The 21,578-nt window shown below is 46.7% G+C and overlaps 1 protein-coding gene across 2 annotated transcripts in view; it reads right to left on the bottom strand.

Moving 5' to 3' along the window:
• FGF12 (fibroblast growth factor 12) overlaps positions 1-21,578 on the bottom strand; it is a 218,500-nt gene that overhangs the window by 102,577 nt on the left and 94,345 nt on the right. The gene's annotated exons all lie outside the window — the stretch shown is intronic.

The following is a 21,578-nucleotide window of genomic DNA, read 5'->3' on the forward strand; positions in this document are numbered from 1 at the left end:
AAAGACTCCCATCTCTGGCCAATAATTATGAATGGCCTAATTCACCATTTTACAGCAGCATAGCAACAAATCTCTTCCAATAGGAAAGCACTGTTGAGTTTGAAAGTCTGCATGCAGACACCTCTTAAGAATTGTACCAAATTTCCACGCTGTGTAAATTACATCTAAAATGTGCATTGCCAGGGCTGCTTATTAAGCAGAATTAAGCCCATATCCATGTTTTATTAACTTTATTCTTTATAAGGTAGCCCCTTGTTGCATGTCTAGCATAATTAAAATTCATGCAGCTCTGGCATTCCCCAGTCTCTCTGCGTGGGCGGACTTTTTGAAAAAAAAACATGCCTGGGTAACCTGATAAAGAAAAGACAAGACCTTGCTGCATTTTGCTGGGTTTCTGTGCAGGGTAATTCTGTTTACAATGCATGAGTTTGTATCTATGTTTGGATGCCTAATAAGAATTCACATGGCCACTTTAAATATGCTATTCAGGGAGAGAGATCTGGCCCTTAAACAGCAGCAGAGTACAAGAACTGGCCGGCTTTCTGGGCTGTTCTCGCACAGCTGAGCTTAGAGCTGACTTGGCCTTTTAATAAACACAAAAAAGCCTGCATCACCTGATTGCTATATTGAAATAATTCATTTAATGGGCCCTTCACTCCCTTTTTTTGCCTTCAAAGATTCAATTAAACAAAATTTGCAACTCATCACAAGAAGTATTTATTAGTTTAGCTGGTGTCTTTCAATCCAGCTCCAGCCTGGGGAGAAGTTGGGCACGTCTAGGTGCTAAAGCGAGGGGCAGGTACACAGCTGGCACACTGCAGAATGAAATCACTACTGCAAAAAGCAAGCCACAAGCAGTACCAATACAACAAAACCAACTGCAGTCAGAAAAATAAATAGTTCTACTAGGATTTTATAAATTCACTTCCCCCCCCCCCCCCCCCCCTTTTAAGAGAAGGTTTTCTACTTAGCAGGAGCTTTTATTTCTCCTTGTTGACTGGTTGCCTATATGAGATGCAGGCAGGGTAACACAAGAAAGCTTCCCCTCACTGAAGGGAACTCTGGCTGTCTAGAAATGAAAGTGTTGTGAAGCATTTTTCTTTAAGAAGCCTCCTGTATGGATGAATAGACTTTTGTCTCCAGGGTTCTGGAAACACCTGCTGGTATCATTTCCCTGAAACGAAGCCTGAAAAGGAGCAGTAGGAGGGAGCATCTCAAACTGTTCCCACATATAGAGACCTCCCTGCAGACAGGTCAGTGCCTGTCCCACATGCCAGAGCCAGACCTGGGGCTTGTTCAAGGTGGGCTCATCACAAATCTGTTTTTATCACCTCAGCCCAACAGCCCTGTTCATCAACCATTCTGTCATTGCCTTCCCCAATGGGATCAGGACATGAAAAGCTGCTGTCCTTGCAGTGATACACTTGAGTTGTGGCTTTCTAAGTGGCAGGAGTCCAGGAGAAAGGGCCTGCAAACACCTGCCCAGTGACAGCTCCCACACAGCACTTCAGTCAGAAGGGCAGTGCAGGAACGAGGCCTTGCTGAAGGATCTCCCATCAAGGAATAATGAAAGGATGGACACTCTGCTTGCAGTTATCCTTTGCAAGGTAGAGCCAGGAGCCCACCCTTGCTGAGCCAGTGGCACACAGACAAGCAGCTGCTCCAGGCTTAGAAACACCCACCTACACATCTAGAAAGAAAACTCAAGTATCTTCTTGCCTGTACTGGAGAATTTAAAAGACAGGACAGACAGCTGCCTCTCTTCCTTTCTTCCTCCCTCTACCTCCTCTTCCTCACTGGGGTTCTCCCAACACCCAGCAACTCCCTCATTCCACTTCTTTAGGGATTTTTCATCTATGCCTACCTGTCAAATAGCCTTAAGCCACAGGAGCCCAGAAGAAGAAAGTAAAGCGTGGACTTGAGATTTCACTCCAGGTCTTGCATCTGCATTCACAGTGTGTTAGAAAAAGACCACATCCCTTGTGCTTTCAATGCAGAGCAGAAGCTTGACATGAAATAGGTGGAATAGCCACCAATAAACAACCCCACCTATGAGCTCGAGGCTGAATAAACACACACATCACGCTCCTCTGTCTAAAGCAGAGACTCAGTCCCCACCTCAGGATAGTAGTACTTTTAGGAACAGACAATTCCCACTCTTCTCCCTAGGAGAGGTCAGCCATCCCCCCTGTCCTCTGTTCATCCTAGTTGATGACAACCTGTAGCCCATTTTGGCCTACAGTTTCAATAATGCCAGAAATGCCCCGGTCCCATGGACACGGAACATGGCTGGGACTGGATTTACGTGCTACCTGCATGAAGGTGTGGGCTGGGTAGAGAGGGGAGTGAAACCCCACAGTGCAGCTCCATCCCAGGGCCCCCAAGCCCCTGGGCTCAGGAGGTCTGAGAGGCTGCCTCTCCTTCTCCCTGGGAGGAGGGAAAACTCTTCATGTTGCAACCATGCAGCCAGACACCAATTTCAACCAAAACCATTTTCAAGTGTGTCAGGAAAAGCCTTTCCATTTAAACTTTCCATCAAGCTGACTTTGCTGAAAGTCAAAGAGATCCTTCCTGATTAGATCTTGGCTGAGGCAAACCAACCCAATTATGTGATTGAGAATGATAAAAAGGAGGGAGAGAGAGTGAAACCCCTATCATGCTCCTCCAGCAGGGCTGTGGACCATCTGCTCCACAGCAGGTCAAGACTTGGAGACTGAAGATCCACCTCCTTATTGCACCTTTGTAGCCCTGGCATACCTCAAGAGCGGGAGGAAGGGCCAGAAGCTGCCAAGAGAAATATCAAACTTCCTCCAGACCTGTAGATCTGTCTATTTGCACATAATGGATTCTGACAGACCTAAAGAAGCCATGGAAAGTTCCCTAAACCCAAACTTTGCTCGTCCCTTCATCCAGCCTCCAAATCCACAAGGCCAGGATTTGCAGCCTGAGCTAGGTCAAATCTCAAATCCTGCTGGGTCAGCTCAGCAATGCTTCACTGGGGCAGCCCACCGCTCTGCCACTCAGCAAAGCATCCTTCCATTCTGGAGAGCTCAAAAGAAAAGCAGCAGCTCTGGCAAGACCTGGTACTCCCACTGCCATCCAGCTCTGCAGTCCAGGAGTGCTGGGACATTAATCCTGCCCTAAGGATGCCTCTGAAGTTACATGCATTCAGATTGCATCTTACTTAACAAAACCTGCTTATTTCTCCTGCATACTGCAAGAGCATATTCAACACTAAAAGTAAATATGAGATTACAGCTGTCATGCAGCTAGGACAAGGTTTGAGGACTCCCTTATCCCCTGATGACCTAAAGTGCTGGGTAAAAAGGATCTGGGTGAATGCATTGCTTCCCCCACAAACCCCTGTCTTACAAGCACACCTCTTGCTATTTGCATTGTAATTTATTTCCCTCTCCAGCAATAAATCAACTCCTCTATCTCTCCAGCAAAATGAAATCCCATGTCCTCTTTCCCTGGACTCTGAGAGCTGCTGCAATCCAGACACCAATAAAGATATCAGTGGTCTGGAAGGAAATCCAAGTTTGCCGAGGATACAAAGCCTAATGCAGTAGTAATTAATGATCGCAGTAAGTCTGGTGAAGAGAATAAACTGAACTGACATGGAAACTGAGTTCATAGGAACAAGTTTCCTTTTAACACAGACAGATCAAATCTCTGGGGATAAATTGTGCAGTCTGTATTACTTCAAGACTGGGCAATTTTTTTCCCTCAGAAAGCAGTGACTTTGGGAATTGGGAACCACGAGAGAGATACAGCTAAGAGGAGCTTTCTGCACAGAACTGCAGCTAGGAGAGCCCAAGCCTATGCGTACACGGATGGAGCAATAGGGAGAAAAATGAGCAATGCTCGTTTTACCAAATTTGTACAAAAACATTTGTACCAGTGCAGCAAATACCATATCACAAGTCATGAAGTCTAGTTACCATACTACAGAAGTGGCAAAACAAAGATGGTCTGAGGACTACAACGAATATGGATATAGTGAAAGACATGAGCAGTTTGGTCTCTTGGTTGCAGTAATAGCACATCCACAGGGATTCACATGGGGCCACTCTTGAAAACACTATTGGTACTTGCCTGTATTTAGCCTGTTAATACCATGGCCACCAATAGTTTGGTGTTGCTGAAAATCTGGCCACAAAAGACAAATGGTTGAGAGCCTCAATAGCCAAGTAAATGACAGAGAAAACTTAGCCCTGACTGATAAATCTCTCACCTCTCAGTAAGAACATTTTTGAAAGGAGGGACTGTCTCAATCCAGCAAAGTCAGAGTGAAATCTGGAGGCAGTAAGTCAAGGTAAGGCTCATGTTTATTGTTAATATCAAAGGTAATCCATCAAGACAACAACATGGCAAGAGTTGTGATGGATTTGCTATCATTTCACCCCAAGAGCCAACCTCTTTCAAAAATAGATGAGCTGATATCACAGGGCACAGGGTACAAAGGACCCTGGAGAAGTCACCCATGTACTGAGCCAGCAGTACCTCCATCATCACTGACAAGGCTTGTCCGATGGTCTGATCTCTGATCAGGCACCTGCAGCACTGTAAATCCCACAGCTCCTTTAGGAATGCAGCTCTACCACCATCAGCTGAAAAAGGCTACTTCTAACATTTAGTGCAAATCCCACTCAGCTACAAGATTCTTGCCCTATAGATCATGCCTGTCACACAGGCCTTCCTTGGCTTGCCTGGTGTAGTCCTGATTTGAGTCATGGTGCAGACCAGACTCCTAATCACAACTGGTCCCTTCTGCCTGGCTTCTGACACTCACCCAGCGTCGGTTGGTATTAGAGCTAAGATAACAGAAATCTACTCTGCAGAAAATCGTGCATTCAAAGTTGTGTTTCTTCTCCACATGAAATGAAAATGAGACCTTTTGGAGCTCACTATGAGATGCCAGAAGAGAGGAAAGCACACTGATGTGGTAGAAGTCTCACCACTGTTCAGACCAAGTCTCTGCTTTTGCAGTAGGCAGAGCAGTGGCATGAAATTTGGCACTGAAACCCCAACACAACACACTCTTCTGAAATGACTATTTCCTTTCTCCCTTGCACAGTGTTGACAAAGTGGCATTTTTCAAGGGAAAAAAGCACCTCTACTGATTGTTTGGCTACTCCTTGTTGCATCCATCACAGCCTCCCAGCCTGTACCACTCACATGTGTCTCTCTGACATGAATTACAGTTCCTGCCTTTTCTGCTCTCAGACTGCTGAACTCCTGAAATGCCGAAAGCAGAAGATTCAATAGCTGTTCTGACCACTTTCTATGGCTCTCCTAGGACTTTGCAAGAAGAGCTTTTTGGACATGGACAACCCCTTTTCCTTGCATCCTTTATTCATGACCTCTCTACAGCTTCCATCTTGGACAAGGAATTCCTGTACAAGGAATTCTGATCTTCCTCTCTGGTGACATGCTTGCCTGCCCTCTCACTTCACATGCACCATCCTTTTCTCACTTCAGGGACAGAGTTAGTGTCCCTTCGGTCTCTGTCAGAAACAGGAAAAAATATTCCACTAAAGGGTTGCTGGAGCCTGCTACAAACAGGTCACTGATTGGACCTGGTGTCTGCAGAACTGCCCCAGTAAACAGTGGAATTAAGCAGAAAGAGCAATGCCTTCTGTGAGTCATGGAGAAACAGGCACAGACCCTGCTTACCCACACAGCCATGATCTAAAGCATCCCCTGCTGAATGCTGCGGAGTCCTACAGGGTGAGAGGGCAGGATCCCCTGAACTTCCCTTTCTATTCCCACAAAGAAGGCTGCAAAGTTGGAAATGCTGCCCTCCCACCACCCTATGGGCAGTGTCAGCTGCCTGCTGTGGCATCCAGCACATTGTCTATGGCTCATCCTTGCCAGCTGCCCCCAGAGCTTTTACAGGAGCCCATGGGCACTCCTGCCCCAGAGCAGGGAAAAGGGGCAGCCTCCAGTAACGAGAGGAGCTGGCAAAGGAGTCAGCAGCAGCCCAACAAGAGATGCTGTAGAACTGCCAAGTGTTGTCAGATGTAGGCAACTCACAACAAGAGCTTTCATCTTTCATTATGATTAAATGCTCCTGCTCTAGCCTGTTGGAAAGACCATCTCCTGAGCTGCTATGGGCTCACTGAAACTCATGCAAGGTAGTATAAAACAGGGGGCAGGGTATTAGCATTTTCTTTTGGCAGATGCTTATGCATAAGACTAGCTGTGCTTGGCAACTGGAAAATGCAGATGTGTGGGGGTGAGGAGCCTGAATTAAAAGCCACTTAAGTGGGTATTTGAGTAATTATTGGGAGGCTTCTGAAGAGACATTTTTGTCAGTAATTAAGGAGAAGATGGCTTTGTGCTGGGTACAGGTAGCAATATGGTAACAGAGATCCTCAGCACTCCATGGAGAGATGACCAGCTATCCATGAGCTGCAGAGGCATGTTGGGATTTTCTGCCCAAAAAGCATCCTTCAATCTTGAAAGAGGGCCAGAGCAGCAAAGAAGCTAAAATCCTAATAATATTCTCATAGTCTCTGATTTTCTGCACCAGGGAAAAGGAGACACAAAATTATTTTCATGAAACTGCCTAGTTCCTGAGGTAGCTCTTCTTCTGCAGAGTTAAGCCCCACTGGTGTTTCTGTCTTCCACAGGCTCTATTTCAGCTTTAGAGGCTCTGTATGCCTGGGCAACCTCCCCATACAAAGGAAGGGAAGCAAAACATGCTGGGCAGTTCCAGGCTGGAGGAGGGTTGACTTATGCTTGACTTAGGGGCAGGGTAGTTCTAATCTGGTTGCAAGGATGCTCTCTCTCCCCTCATTTCATAAGCCTGATGCAAGCTTTGTCACTCATTTGCTTGGCTTTGGGAAGAACCCTTCTGTTTGCTAAAGAATGCCAATAATACATGTTCCCTTCTCAGAGTTAAGAAACAAATCTATTATTTCTTCAGTCCATTAGAGTAGATACTTCTAGAAACTCAGATACTAAACCAGATACTTCTAGTACCTCTAATACCCACTTCAGCCCACCTCAAATGCTTTAAATGTGGGGTGCAAGAAGATGCCCTCAGATGAAAAAACTGATTTGACAGGGCAGTGACTCAGAGCTCCTTTCAAGTCTGCACTGATGAAGTCGGGCACTTAGGAAATTAAGCGTGTAGATCTGTAGCTACCAGGCCAGTGTCTGTCTCCTCATTACAGATGCAGATAAAGAAGCCTGAAGACAGTAGCAGTAAAAGGAGCATATGCAACACAAACATGTCCTTGTGAAAGAGCATAATTCATGGACACTTCATTACCTTCAATAACTTTGAGGTCCTTGCTTATTCATCAGCAAGTCTTAGCTGTCATGAGCCAAAGAGAACGTGAGCTGGGATTATCAAAGTCTACATAAATGAAACAAACTTCCAGATCTCAGAGTTGCTCCAGGGATCTCCCCATAGGCTCCACCATCCACCCCTTACACTACCAATGCTCCGTGTGGGGTGTGCAAGAAACCCCTGTGCAGAAGGCACCAGCTCTCACCCCAGTTAAACATGCCAGACTGACTCCTGCAAAGTTCATCTTGCCAAAAACCAGCTGACATAAGGAGGCAGACACCAGGCATTTGTTCTAGAAAAGGATACATGCTACTCCCAGCCTTATTATTATTTGCACATGGATAGCTCCAGCACTTATTGCAATTCTCTCACTTTTCTTCCTTGACTCCTGGCACAATGCAGGGTCTGAAAATCTTTCTTTTTTTATTTACTTAATAATTTAATATGGACTCTGTCACCTTAAATTTGACCCACAGCTTTGCAATTTTATGGGGAAAATAAAAATTGAGAAAAATATAGAGAATTCATAAAGCCTTGGTCAAACAGGAAGTATGCCCACAATATTGTGCAGCTTCAATGAAAGCTTTTCTTTTCAAAACAAAGGATGTTCCCTTGTGTTGTTTGAAACCCTGGCACTAGAGCAATTAAGAAAGTGAAACTGCCTACAAACTGAAGCAGAATGCACATGTTTCATAGATCTTCATTGCCCAGGCAGAAAGAAATGTAAACAGGGCATAAATAACAGCAGTCAGAGGACAGATAAGCTGAAGGGCAATGCTGGCACAAGAGGAAATGGGTAGAAACTGGCCAAGAATAAATTTAGACTAGAAATTAGACATGGTTTCTAACAATCAGAGGAGTAAGACACTTCCAACAGGGCCAGTAGGCACATCTCATTCTGCTCCTTCTGTTCCAAGGAGGCTTTTTGTACACATTTGTGAAAAAATTATGTGACACAGCCTGCAATAACATGAGCCAAGAGACCCTTTCTCTGATCTGTAGCACTAATACTTTCAGTCTTTCAAAAAATATCTTTTTAATACTCTAAGAATGGGGAGACATTTGATGTACATTCTGTAGGATATTTTATTTAACCTTTGCTCATTGACCCATCTTAAAATATATCTATACTAATAGCCTTGCACATTTAATTGATGAATTGAAGTAAGCAACAACAATTATTGAGTGGTTTTATTTAGCAGTATCATTAAATAAAGCGAAAGCAAATAAGATCCCATAAAATACAAATGGTCTTATCTAAGAGTAGTTAGGGATGCAGTGACAGGAGTGCATTCAGTTAAGTGTTTATATTGTTACCATCATTCAGACATCAGCTCCAAAGCTTATCTAATTTGAAAGCCACTCCTGCAGATCTTTGCTATTGATTGGTGCAGCCTGCAGAGACACCACTCTCCACAAACTCACTCCAGAATAGGGAAGATGTCAGCTCCCACTTGTGGGGTCCCCTGGCCAGCTGGTACCCACATCTATCTGCACAGATCTTTTCTGCTTGCTGGGTAATTTGAGGATACCCAACATCATCTGGGAGAGGAGGATTCTGTTGCCAGGGTGAGTTAGGAACAGATGTACCCTCAGCTCTTTACCCCACATCTCCCCTGACCAGGATGGCTGGTGTCTCGACTTAGCCACTACTCAGCCTAAGTGAAACATATGTTTATGCCTGTAATTTCTGCACTGAACTGCCATAGTGCCAGTTAATGTTGCTCAGAAATGAGTTGCTGCTGCATAATGCACAGAACAACAAATTCACATTAGCTACATATCACAAATCAGATAATTACCAACCAAGATATTTGTACGCGTGTTCAACCTCTTACACGATGTAATAGGACACTATCAAAAAAGAGCTCACATTACAATGACAGTTTTGGCTTCTAGCACTTTGGCTTTTATTGTAAAAAAATTCTAATTTTCTGATTTTTATCTGCTCCTCCCCCCTGCTCCTAGTGGCGTAGGAATTATGATTATGCCAGCTCTAAAACTAGACTGCCTGCTTTTAAAGCAGCCTTTCTGCTTGATTCACAAGCACAGCACTGAAGCATTTGAGACACAAACACTGCAGATCACCCTCAATGCCAAGAGAAAGCACCAGCCTGACCAACTTCTCTCTCTGCCTGCCACCAGACCATGGAGTGACACAGGTGCATGCCCTCCACCCCACACTGCTGGCTCCTCCATCCATGAAATCAGGGTGAGGTGATGATACTGCTTTTGTGAGCCTTCCCCAAGGGAGAGCTTGCAAACACACGTCCCTGAGGGGCAGATGGATTTCACGGTGGGACTTTTCATGCAGTGCAGGCAAGAGGTGCTGATGGAGGGGCCCCAGCTTTCCCCATGCCTGCACAGATGGAGCTGTCAGGAAGGGCTCCCCTTTGGGAAGGGACTGACACTTTTCAGCTGACACCTCTGCCAGCATCCCCTCTGCTTGCAGCTCAACTTCTCCACAGCTCGAGCAGAGACCCCACCAGCCCTGTGAGGCCATAGAGAGGGAGCTGGGCACAGCTGCTGCAGAGCAGCCTTGGCCCTCCACCACTGCCCACCCTCCTCAGCAGCTCTTCCAGCACACTAACAGGATCCCTGCATTTGCACTGCAATAAATGACAAGGTTGCCACCTTGCTTCACCAGGACTTTATTTTTCAAACCCACAATCCTTCTGCCCCCAGAACCATGAGCTTAGCAGTGCAGAGGCAGGGGAGATGGAGGTGGCACCAGGCAAGCAGTGGGGACCCACTCATCCCAGCCAAGCCCACACTTCCCCAGGGCTGCACCAACAAAGCCATTTGCACTGCTAAGAGACTCAGAGGCATCACAGAAGCCCTGTATTTCCAGTGTGCAAAACAGGGATTAGTCCTGCAGCCTCCATCCTGCTCTGGGGAAACACCAGGGCTTCACAAGGATGTTTCCCGCTCAGATCCTTTTCCATCCTGAGTAAATAAGTGAGGAATCCAGCTACAGCAGCATGACTAGAGTGACTGCGCCTCACATGGTTATGGGATTACAGCTCTCAGAGCACGCAATTTCAGATAATTTCCAGGCTTTTTTTATGCCTGTGAGTAGAGTGAAAAATAGTAAAATACACTATTGCACCAAGTTTCCTCTTTTCCTACAATGAATTTTTAAAAATGGAAAACAATACTGGGGTCACAGAACTATTTTAATTTAAATTAATTTTGTTTCTTTCCTATATTATTTAAACATTGAATAATTAGTCTTGAGGAAACCTCAGAAGGTTGTAAACTTTCCCCTTTTTTGGGGGTGGGGGAATTACAAAATATCTTGGAATATGTCTCTGATGGAAAAATTGGAAATGCAATTAGATAACAACTTGGAAGAAGGCAAAGCTCCCTAGGCTATTAATTTATTTTTGGGGGAAGTGGAGGTGGTTCTAAAATTGGGAAAATACATCATTTTGCCTTTAAATCCAACACTGATTTTTGTTTGAGGGCACCCTGGTCACTGCTGCACCTAGGCCAAAGCTTTCCCTGTTTCGTTTCCAAGGGCCTGTGGATTAGAACAAGCCTATTTTTTTATTTTTGCATGTGGAATAATTTGGATGAGGTACTTACAACTGGGATTGGAAGGGACCCAATTAATCCCTGTTATAATGAAGGTGAACAATCCCAGGGCACAAGGATCCCCAGATGACACACAGCAGAGGGGGACAGCAGCCGAGTATGGGAACTGGAAAGGGAGAGCACTGCCATGCAAGGTGACCAGACCAGAAGTGCTGCAGAAACTGAGACACAGTACAAGAATCACCAATGAAATGAGGAAAAAACCAAGTTTGAGTTTCTTTTCATCAAGTTACGACGCAGTCCCGCTGGGGCTGGCCATCCACCTTGAGCCACAGTTAGTGATACCCTATGCAGGAACGTGAACTCTAAAGACACAGGAGGTTCTCAACCAAACACACAGGGATTTAAGAAAATTAGGATAAAATTCACTGCCTACATAAATCAGTCCAGAAAATTAGGATAAAATTCACTGCCTACATAAATCAGTCCAGACTGGGTGTGGATCCCTGAATTTACATGGGAAGGACACAGCTACCGACTCTTATCTTAACCCAGGCCTTTCTTTAGCGCCGCTCTGCCTCCCTTTCTGTATTTCCTTTTCATTTTGAAGGCCTGCGAGCGCTCGCTCCCCGGGCCCCGATCCCCGAGCAGCCAAGGCGAGCCCCGGGCAGGCGCTCCCGGCACGGGCCGGCGGCGGCGGAGCGGCAGCGCCGCCCAGCGGTGCCAGAGCCCAGCGCTCACCGCGGGCACCGCACCGGCACCGACCCCCGGCTCCGGAGGAGAGGGAGCGGGAAAGAAAAAAAAAAAAAAAAGGAAATTAAAGAAAGGTAAGTGCGGAAAGGAAAATATAGAAAAGGAAGGAAGAAAAAAAGGGAGATGAAAAGAGGAAAAGGGAAGAAAAAAGGAAGGAGAAAAGGGGAAAAAAAGGGGGGGAAAGGGGGAAAAGGGAATAAAAGGAAAAAAGGGAAAAAGGAGGGAAACGGGAGAAAAAAGGGGAAAAGGGAAGAAAAAGGGAAGAAAAAAGGAGGGAAAAGGAATGGAAAAAGAAGAAAAAATATAGGAAGGAAAAGAAGAAATATGAGGGGAGGGGGGAAGAAATAAAGGGGAAAGAACAAGGGTGAAGGGGGCAAAAGAGTGACAAAAGGGCGGGAAGGAAAAGAGAAGGAAAAGAATGAAAACTCAAACCTTAGAGTTTAAACACAGATTAATTTTTTTTACAAGCACCTGAAAAGCCTGCATTAATAAAGCAGGACTTCTGCACACACCAGCACTCTCAGAAGGCACAGTGGGAGCGCTCCCCTTGCGCTGAGCCGGGCACCCCTCCGCCGCCGGCAGGGCAGAGAGCTGGGGCTGCCGGCTGCACCAAAGCTGCCCCGGGGGATTGTACCGGGGCCGGGACCTGCCGCAGGCTCAGCTGGAGGGAAATGCAGCTGCCGGCAGCCCGAGATGCTCCTCCGAACACCAGCGTTTAGAGGCAGGGGGCCGGACCAGCTCCCACCCGCAGATCCGCAGCCTCAGACGCCTCCGTGCGACAAAACAGCGACAACTGCTCGGGCTCCAGGGTGGGGCTCTCTGCTCAACAGAAATTTTAAATACATAATTTCGGCTCACACTTGGAAAATACTGGCCGAGAAACGGGTGAAAGGAGGATGCTCAGCGCTCGGAGAGGAGGGGCGGAGGGGGTTGGCACCGCAGGGCACTGCCAGAGCCCAGCGCTCCGCGGGCGGCAGCGCCGTGTGCCCACAGCAGCGCTCAGTCTGTCCCCACGGTAGCGCCCTGTCTGTCCCCGCGGCAGCTCTCTGTCTGTCCCCACACAGTGCCCTGTCTGTCCCCGCGGCAGCGCCGTGTGCCCCCGGCAGCGCTCTGTCTGTCCCCACAGCAGCTCTCTGTCTGTCCCCGCGGCAGCAGTGCCACCTGGCGCCCAGGGACACGCTCACAGCGCCCGGGCCGCAGCAGCCCGGCCTGCCTCCGGTACCGGCCCGCACCCGCACCCATCCGTGCCCAAACCCTTCTCAAAGGCAAGGGCTTTCCAGCCGGGGCGCCGCTTGCTCCCAGTGAAATGTGACAGCTCTGCGTTGTTCCTTGCAGGGCTTTCCCCTCCATGTCACAAGCCTTTGCACTCGTAGCAGCTCTGCCACAGAAGGGCAGGTGCCCTGTGCTGCAGGTGACAGGTCAATGACATTATCTGTTTCATCATCTCCACGCCAAGAAAAAAAAAATATGCACGTGGTTTGACCAGTCCGTTGCATTTGTGATAATTTACAGTGCTAGTTTAAAAAAAAAAAAAACTTGGAATAAATGAAAAGAGAGAAAATTTATTTCTCTGCAAGTCAAAAGCCCGCCTGTTCTTTTATCCACAAATCTTTATTCTAAGTCTGTTCAACAAGTTAAAAACCTAGTGTATCTTTTTCTGTTGGAGTTTTGGACTAAGTGTGACAAATCTCGTTCCTTCCCTCCAAACTTTTTGGCACTGCACAAACCCCCAGATATGTTGTTCTCCCAGCATTAAATTAAACTGCCTTTCCCCTTTGCGCTCTGTACCTAGCAAATCCAAGTGCTAGAACTGCTTGCTGATAAATGTAAGGGTGTATAGCTGACACTGTAAATGCCCACTTGCTTCCACATATCTTGCTCTGCTTTACAGATCTCGAAAATCTGAGTGCACGTTAAGGTCACCTTCACTCCCTGCTAAAAATGCAACCAGCAACAGGCAGAACAAATCACCTGTGTAACAGCTCAGAGCAGCACCCTGCAGTGTGCCTGCCACACTGGCAAGGGGACAAACTGCAAAGGAAAGAGATGGGGCCTTTGGAGCAGCCAGAGGCAGCCAAGTCAGAAACTGGCCACAGCCTTGGAGAGGGCATCATTAAACACCTTGGCCAGGTAATGAGAGAGAACAAAGGGGTTCAGTGCTTCCTTCCACCCCTTACACACTGCCTTCCCCTCCTGCCTAGTCCTGGTCACTGCAAGCCAGAACTCACTCAGAAGCAGGAGGCAGCTGCCTACACCTGGACCTTCAGTTTTTTCACACACAATATTTACAAGGGAGGCAGCTTTTGCCCCTTTCCCATCTGTTTTAGCACAGTCATCCTATACAAAGATGAGAGAGGGGAAGCTTAGGTTCTGCACTTCAGCAGCCTGAATATACATCCAGCAAAACCTGGGCAGTGTCTCTGCATACACTGCCAAGCTGTAAGGGACACCAATCACACCAATGTACTAACACATCAGCTCTGGATATAACCACCTGCAGGGTAATGTAGGTGCACAGATTACAAAGAAAAACATTAGCTAACTAGCTTGGCCTTAGCTGTACTGCTTGTTCATTTGTCTGCCTACTCCTGGATCTGTTATTCATAGCTATTTGTTTATGTTGCCTTGAGCAGTTCTCACTCTGCCAGTCATGCAAGCCCAACATTTGTAATTTCTCCTATAAAATAGGAAATTAACGTAGGAAAGAGGCTGCATACAGCATTCCACCACAGCGTTTATGTCAAGCACTGTATTCCATTTTAACAGAATAAAATGGGTTTTGCTGTACTGGCTAGTGGCTCGCCTAGGAACAGGAAATTTCCATGGTTCCCTTGGTCCCACATCCTGACCCCACAGCAAAAACTGAGAATATATCACAGGCGAAAATCTCTGAAGTTGTTCTTACCCCCCCCCCCAGGAAACAGATCTATTCAGTATTAGTTTCTTCAGTATTTAAAGATGATCTTTAAAACTTGCAGAAAATGAACAGAAAAAACCTCACAAATTCAGCTATTCCTGTCTGAATACCCACTTTTCCTACTCAGAGAAAGGTGTTGGGTATTGCTTTAGCTCACCACAGAACAAGTTCTGCAGAGCCTCAGTTTAAATGAACTTGTGTTGTAAAAAGCAATGCCTTTACTGCTATCTGCTCTCTGACTGGCAAATGCATTACAAAGTGAGAATGTAGCAGTCACTCATATCTCTGCCCTATTTAAATAAATCTTTGAGGTTACCTTGCCCAACAAAATCACACTGATAGAGCCCATTACTTCTAATGCATCACTGCTTTCTCTTCTGGGTACTATTTTCCTTCCCAGTATAGCCTGTTTATACAATAAGGCATTTCCTACCCTGGGAACAGCCTTTGCAGTGCCATTGATCACAGCAAATAATAAGTACACACAGGATGCTGCAAAGTCTCGGTGGGCCAACACCAAGCTCTCCTCTTGGCAATTGTTCCAGTAGGTTTTGTTTTAAACAAGGTGTCAGAACAGCCAGAACAGCCTCCTATGTATCTGCAGCACAGCCCCAGGCACAGCACAGGTATAAGACTAACTCCATTTGGATAAAAAGACTCAAAAAGAACACTTCTAGTGTTCCACCTTGTTACTTATGCTAGGAGAAAAAAAAGCTTTCTATGGGATAGCTGCATTTTAGAAGGTTCTTCTCATTTTCTTGGTACTAATTACAAAGCATTCCCAGCCAATGCCTGTTACACCAATGTGAGCAGCATGAAGTTCAGCCACTTTTGGCTGGAGCTGGACCCTGGCTCAGGCACATGATACCCCACCAAAAGCAAGAGGTGCAAATGCTGTTCCTACTCACACTGAAATCTGGGCAATCACCTCAGGCTTACAGAGGGGCTGTCAGCAGCAAGCCAACTCCCTCTCACACTTCTGCTGCTGCTGCTGTGTCTGGAGCTGGCAGCCCCAGTGCTGTGAGCTCCTGTGCACTCACCAGGGACCAGTGACAGCCCCGGCACCCAGCCTGCAGCTGGGCATGGCCCCCTGTGCCAGTGCCACCTCAGCAGCAGGAATGCAGGCACAGCTCAAACCAGCCCTCCTAGCCCTCATTCAGGTAGGAAACGCAGCAGTATCTTTATCACCATCTTGAATACAACCTGGGTCTGGGCTTCCCGCTCCTCCTCTCACCTTACAATACCTGAGCTGGTGATTTCTGTCTCACAGCAGGGAAAAACGTGTCCTGCAGAGCAGTAAACCCCTGGTTCATCTGTGTGTCTGCACAGCTGGAAAAACATGGGTCCAGCACAGCTTTTTGCAACACAGTGCAGCAGCCCAGGCAGGCTCTGGGGGTCCCTGGAGGTTCATGCTGCATGCTCCTTGCCTCTGTGAGCTCACGGCAGGCTGGCACAGTGCTCCAGCTCCCCTCAATGCTGCCTGCTCCGTGGTGAGTGGGGTACCTGGCCTGGCAGGAGCTGCCACTCTGAGAGGCTCTTGGGGGGCTCTGACCCCCTGCTCCAGCATGGAGCAAGCCCCTCTCTCACTGCCATATTTGTTTTCCTGCTGTCCCACAGGCACTTCCTCGCAGCCAGTGAAAATTCAAAATGACTCTTAGTGAATAATTAATTGTTCTCATCCTGAATCATCTTTAATGAATGAAAAGGCTGGAAACCTGCTGGGCACAAGAACATGGCTCCATGATTGGAGCACAGATGTGCATTTTGCATTTCTGCACATGCTCCTTTGGTAGAGATTCTGTGGCTGCAGGTTGAAATCCCTGTGCATGATCTTCTTTTGGGACACAGAAGCCTGAAAATGCTGCAGAAGAAATGTTCATTTTCACAGAAGATGCCATATGCAGCACAAACTAGGCACAGAAAATGCATTTACCTGTGGAAAAGGCATTTTTGAGATGGGTGAGGAAAGAACAGTCCAAAGAAAGAAAACAGGCCGAGTTTGGCAGATATATTGACTTATGTTTCAGCACAGGTATTTGTGCTGAGCCACATGCCCATTTTCAGGGCACCCCAGGGAGAGGGGACTCTCAGCCACCCACCAGCTGCCATCACTGCACTGGTTCTGCAAAAGAGGGTTAATCTGTCCCTGCCACCAAGGCTGCAGAGTGCATGGCCCATTTATCCCTGCCCAGGCTGCTGCAGCGCTGCCAGCTCTGCTGGGGATTTGGCTGCAGACTCAGAGGCTGAGGCTTAGGCAAGGGCTCATGAGGGGCTCCAAACCTGTGCAACATTCTAGCAGAAGCAAGTGTTCTAACAGGAGCAATGAATTTCTTTGCATTTTTAAAAAATAAGGCACTAATTTAAGCAGCAAAATCTGCCTTTAGGAGCTCACCTTCCCTGCCCAGTGCTGGCAGCAGCCCCAGAGGCTGTAGGGGCAGAGGGCAAACCCACTCCAGTTCCCACCCACGTGCAGCTCCCTGCAACCACTGGAAGCATCAAGGGGATGCTGCGGCTCCTCATTAAACCAGGAGAAGGAAGGAAGGAAAGGCCTTGGGCACAATTACCTTAATGAAGCTGGCAGCTCTGCATGCTAACAGCACCTGACGCCTGGGGTTTCAGGCACAGCTGCACAAACACTACCAAAAGCACTTCCAGACCCCTGTAAAAGCATAAGCACACAGCAAAGCAAATACCTGCCTGAAAGGAGCCTGGATACCCACGCTGCAGAGCAGGTGGTGAGTTTGCCTCTTAATTAAGCATATGTTCGTGGAAAGCATCTGTGCACTCTGTGAAAAGCGTCAGTCTTTCCCTGCTTCCACAGAGAGTGGCTGTCCCTGCCAGCAGCTGTCTCCCAGCTGGGTAATGATGTGGGCGGCATTGGCCTTAATGCCCACGGGGGACCTGGATGGTGCTGGCAGACAGCACAGACAGCAGTCAGAAGGTGAATGGTGCATTTCTTTTTCAACTTCCAGCCTTCAGAAAACACCAGTGACTTGCAGGTGATGAAAAGCTGCAAACTACAGAGGAAAAAAAGCGCAGTGACTATTCTGGAGAGCAGAGAGAAAAGGAACACATGCTCTGCCTGGCACACACCTTTTGGACACGGGTTTTGTTTGTGTTGCAGGTCAGGCTGGCGAGCTCAGGTAGCACTGTGACATATGGCAAGGAATGTTTTAAAGCCACGGCTGCTGCCACCCTGCTCAGACCCCGTTTGCTGGCGGGAGGTGAGGAGGCTGCTCCTGCATGGGCTGAGCGAGCGGTCGGCAGCGTTCGATCGACTGCCTCGCTGCAGGATTTTCTGTTTCGCTATGGAAATATACCAGGACACATTCCAGTTCAGCCTGGCTGTCACAGGACATTCTTCAAAGCTGGCTTCATGGGCTTCTCTTTCCCGATCATCACAGGAATTCACCGCAAACATTCCCCACCTGCATCTCTGCTCCCCATATTGTATGTGCTTTCATTCCCTACTCTGGTATGTAGACATTTCAGTGTCAGGAAAAGCAAAAAGAACACAGAATTTTGCACAAGTGATTCATTCTGATAAACACATAAAGCACTTTAACAGGGATCACAAAATTACATAAAAAGGCTCTTTTCAGTTCCTTATTTTGTTTCACTCCATGAATATTACAGTACAAACAAAAACCAACAAGTAAATAAAAGGCAGAAAACCTGGGCTGATATTTTAAGGCTGTGGATGCCTCCAGGTGTATCTGTCAGTCTATATCACTAATTTTCAAGCTAGCTGAGGGTTATCATTAAAGGAAAATGCATCTAAACTAGGCTGTAATTTGTAAAACTATCTAGCAGATTTGGATATGTATCTTTTGCAAGTTTCAAGAATAAATAGCAATTGAAATCCAGTAAAGAAACAGTAACTCCAAAGTTAAGACTATTTTATAGAACAGAATTTGGCCACGCTTTTCTGTCATGTGAAAATATCTGACATTCCCTTCAAGTGGTAGAGGCTGGGCACGTCAGGGGCTTGGCTGAAAATAGCTGGGTGCTCAAAATTTTTCTATTCTAGGAATGATCACATTAACTGGAAGAATACTAGCTATAGTCCAAGACAGGAGTAATCCTTGTGTTTCTTATGGTATGTAAGTTTACCTGGAAAGTCCCACAGGGTATGGTTTGAGATGGAATGTTACTGAACCTAACTGAAGGTATATTTGAGCTATTGGCAGGCACATCTAACTATGATCTATTTATTTTAAATGATAAAAGTAGCAGAAAAAAAATCAAAATGCTTAAACTGCAGAATCATTTATACCAGCACACTGGCTGTTCTGGTTATGTGCTTATGTGACAAACATACCAACACTGTTACTGCCGCTGGACCTGGCTAGATTAAAGAAAACATGCAAATCTCTGCCCTGCAAATCCTCAGGTTCACTACAAACATCCTAAAGGGAAAAAAGAAGACTACTACTATAACAAAGGCAGGGAGAGGTACCAATCCAGTGATTGCTAATGCCCACTCCAAAAGGCAGCATCACTGGTAGATGTTACTCACAAAGGTGACTCAGCCAAGGAGGGGACAGAGGTGACACAGAGCCCTAAGCTGGAGCTCCAAGCTCTGCAGTGTGAGGGACTTGCCAGGTCTGAGTGTCTGAGACTCCAAGGAGGCTGTCACTGCTGACCTGTGATCACCCAAAGCAGCATAATGCAACAAGACTTAAACAGAGAGAGGTGCAACCACCACAACTGATGGGGCAACAGCAAAGTCTCTCTTGTAACCATAAGGGGCCAAAAATCCCAGGTAGTCCTCAGGCAACAAACATGCCCTGCTCTCCTAACAGGACCACTCAGGGTCAGGGGAGTTCCTACCCCACCACAGCACCATCCCAGGTCTCTTCTCCCATCATCAGCCCCTTGTCAGTGGTTCAAAGGACTCCAGTCACCAAGAGCTGAGGGTCTGACGAATGTCCTGCTCTTGGGGCACTGACAAACCTCTCCTCTGTTCTGTGTGCTGTTCAAAGGACTGCCCCACTCAACAGATATCCTGCACTCCTGTCTTTCCAAAACATCTCCCACCCCTACCCAAGCTGGGGAGGCCTTTCTGCCGATGCTACCAGCCAGAGAGAGCTCAGCCCAGGCACTGGGAACACATGAACAAACACATGCACACTCACCTGTCATTTATTTCCTGACAGAGTGCAATTTGTAAAGCACCACTGCTCCTACACCTCAAACATTTAGCGAAAGACTTTTTCCATCAGTAAAAATGCACCCACATTTTGTCAGAGGAGAATTAGGTGTAAAAAATACCCCATGGAAAGATCCTTCTTTTTTTCAGAAGAAATGTCACCTTGTCCCAAGATGTTGATCCTTTTTTGCATTTAGGAAGTTATGTTGTCATAGGGAAAAAACAAAGCCAAAACAAAATGTTGTCTTCTCCCAGCTCTCCCTGATGCATCATGCACTAGGGCAGCCATTTCTGAAGAACTTTTTGAATCTTTGGGAGCAAAGCCAGAAAACAGCCCCCATGCCCTGCAGACTGCTGGGCTCAAATTATTTAGTGGATTATCTCTTTACGATTAAAGGATTTTGGCTCATGTTCAGAGATGTTGCAGTCCTTCCCACGAGGGGTCCTGTTTGCTAAGCTACATCAGCAATTGATGCAAGTGTAAATGCTTGGAGAAAGAGGGACTAGACACTAGTTTGGGTTTGGTCCAGTATACTCCTATGAAAAGCTGCCAGGCCGTGGTGAGTTTGGGCATAGGTTGGCCACAAAATAAAGGAGAAGCATTCATGGACTTGTATTTTACCTCATTTGCATTTGTTTCCTGAACTATATGAAAACAAAACAAAACAAAACAAAAAAAAAGCCATGTCCATAAGTAGTATAAGAAATAATTGATTCCAACAAAGTCATGGAATTGTATAGTATTTTGAGTTGGAAGGGACCCATAGGAATCAAGTCCTCAGGGACCTTCAGGTAGAAGCAAAGGCAAAAACATATATTTGTACTTCTGTCTTAACTCAGCAGCTGTTCCATATAAATATTTATCCTACAACTCTGGCTGCTCTGGAAGAATACAATAAAACACTATTTAATGAATTCACTTTAAACTAAAATCAAACATGCTTTCACAGCCCAGGAGTTTTCTTTGGAAGGCACAGGTCATGTGGGCTGGAGGAAGAGGACTCTCATGCTCCAGAGCACCCATCTTCCTGACTAACACTTTTCCAGCCCTAATGGGATGGGATTCATAGCACTGCATGCCCTGAGCTTAAAAATAACCACTGAAGGTGGTTAGAAAGATTTATGCCTTTCAGCAAGTATCTTGCTTCCTTCCAGCCTGTGTATGAGCCATCTCCTGACACAGCACAGAAACATGTTTATTTTAGGAAGAGTGTCGTCACCCTTTTCACAAGGGCCATCCTAAACCTGACCAAGTACCTTTACTCCACCATTTGTCTCAAATGCCAGGCTGATCATGCAGTCCCAGTGGCCAGAAAGCTCCAGGCTGCCAGGCTGGCCAGGTCTCCATAGCCCACTGCTGGGTGTGGGTTGGGGTTTTGCTGGGATTACTACACTGCAGGGGGGAAGTGCAGACACAGGTAAGTGACCTTGGTTTGCTTCACCATGTGGACAAATGAAGCTACTTGTGAGAGCCTCCACCTGGCATCCTGCATTTGTAACTACTTTGCCCTTCCAGGGGGCAGACAGAGTTCCCTTTAAGATTCAGGCTGTGTGCTGTGAGCACTCCGAATGTGCGAGAACTTGCATTTCCAATGGAAAATGAAAATGTCTGAGTCACCATTTTATCAGGTGCTGAATAAGAACAAATTTATTTTTTTCATGCCTATAATTATATGTTTGGAAGGGGCTGGAGCAGCTCTCAGAATGAGGAGGGAAGATGCTTGAGCGAGCTGTGCTAATGGAGAGGGCCTTTGGTTGGACAGAGCAGGGGGAAGAGCGGTGCTAGGGCCAGCAGAAACTGATGCTCCCTGGCAAATCATGGTCTGCTTGTTCCTTTCTAAACTTCTCCCTCACAGCACAATAAATGTTTATGCTTTGGGAAGGATCAGAAACACTGGGCAGGAAAAAACCCAAAG

Source organism: Melospiza georgiana, chromosome 10, assembly GCF_028018845.1.
Source record: "Melospiza georgiana isolate bMelGeo1 chromosome 10, bMelGeo1.pri, whole genome shotgun sequence".
Classification (NCBI taxonomy): domain Eukaryota; kingdom Metazoa; phylum Chordata; class Aves; order Passeriformes; family Passerellidae; genus Melospiza; species Melospiza georgiana.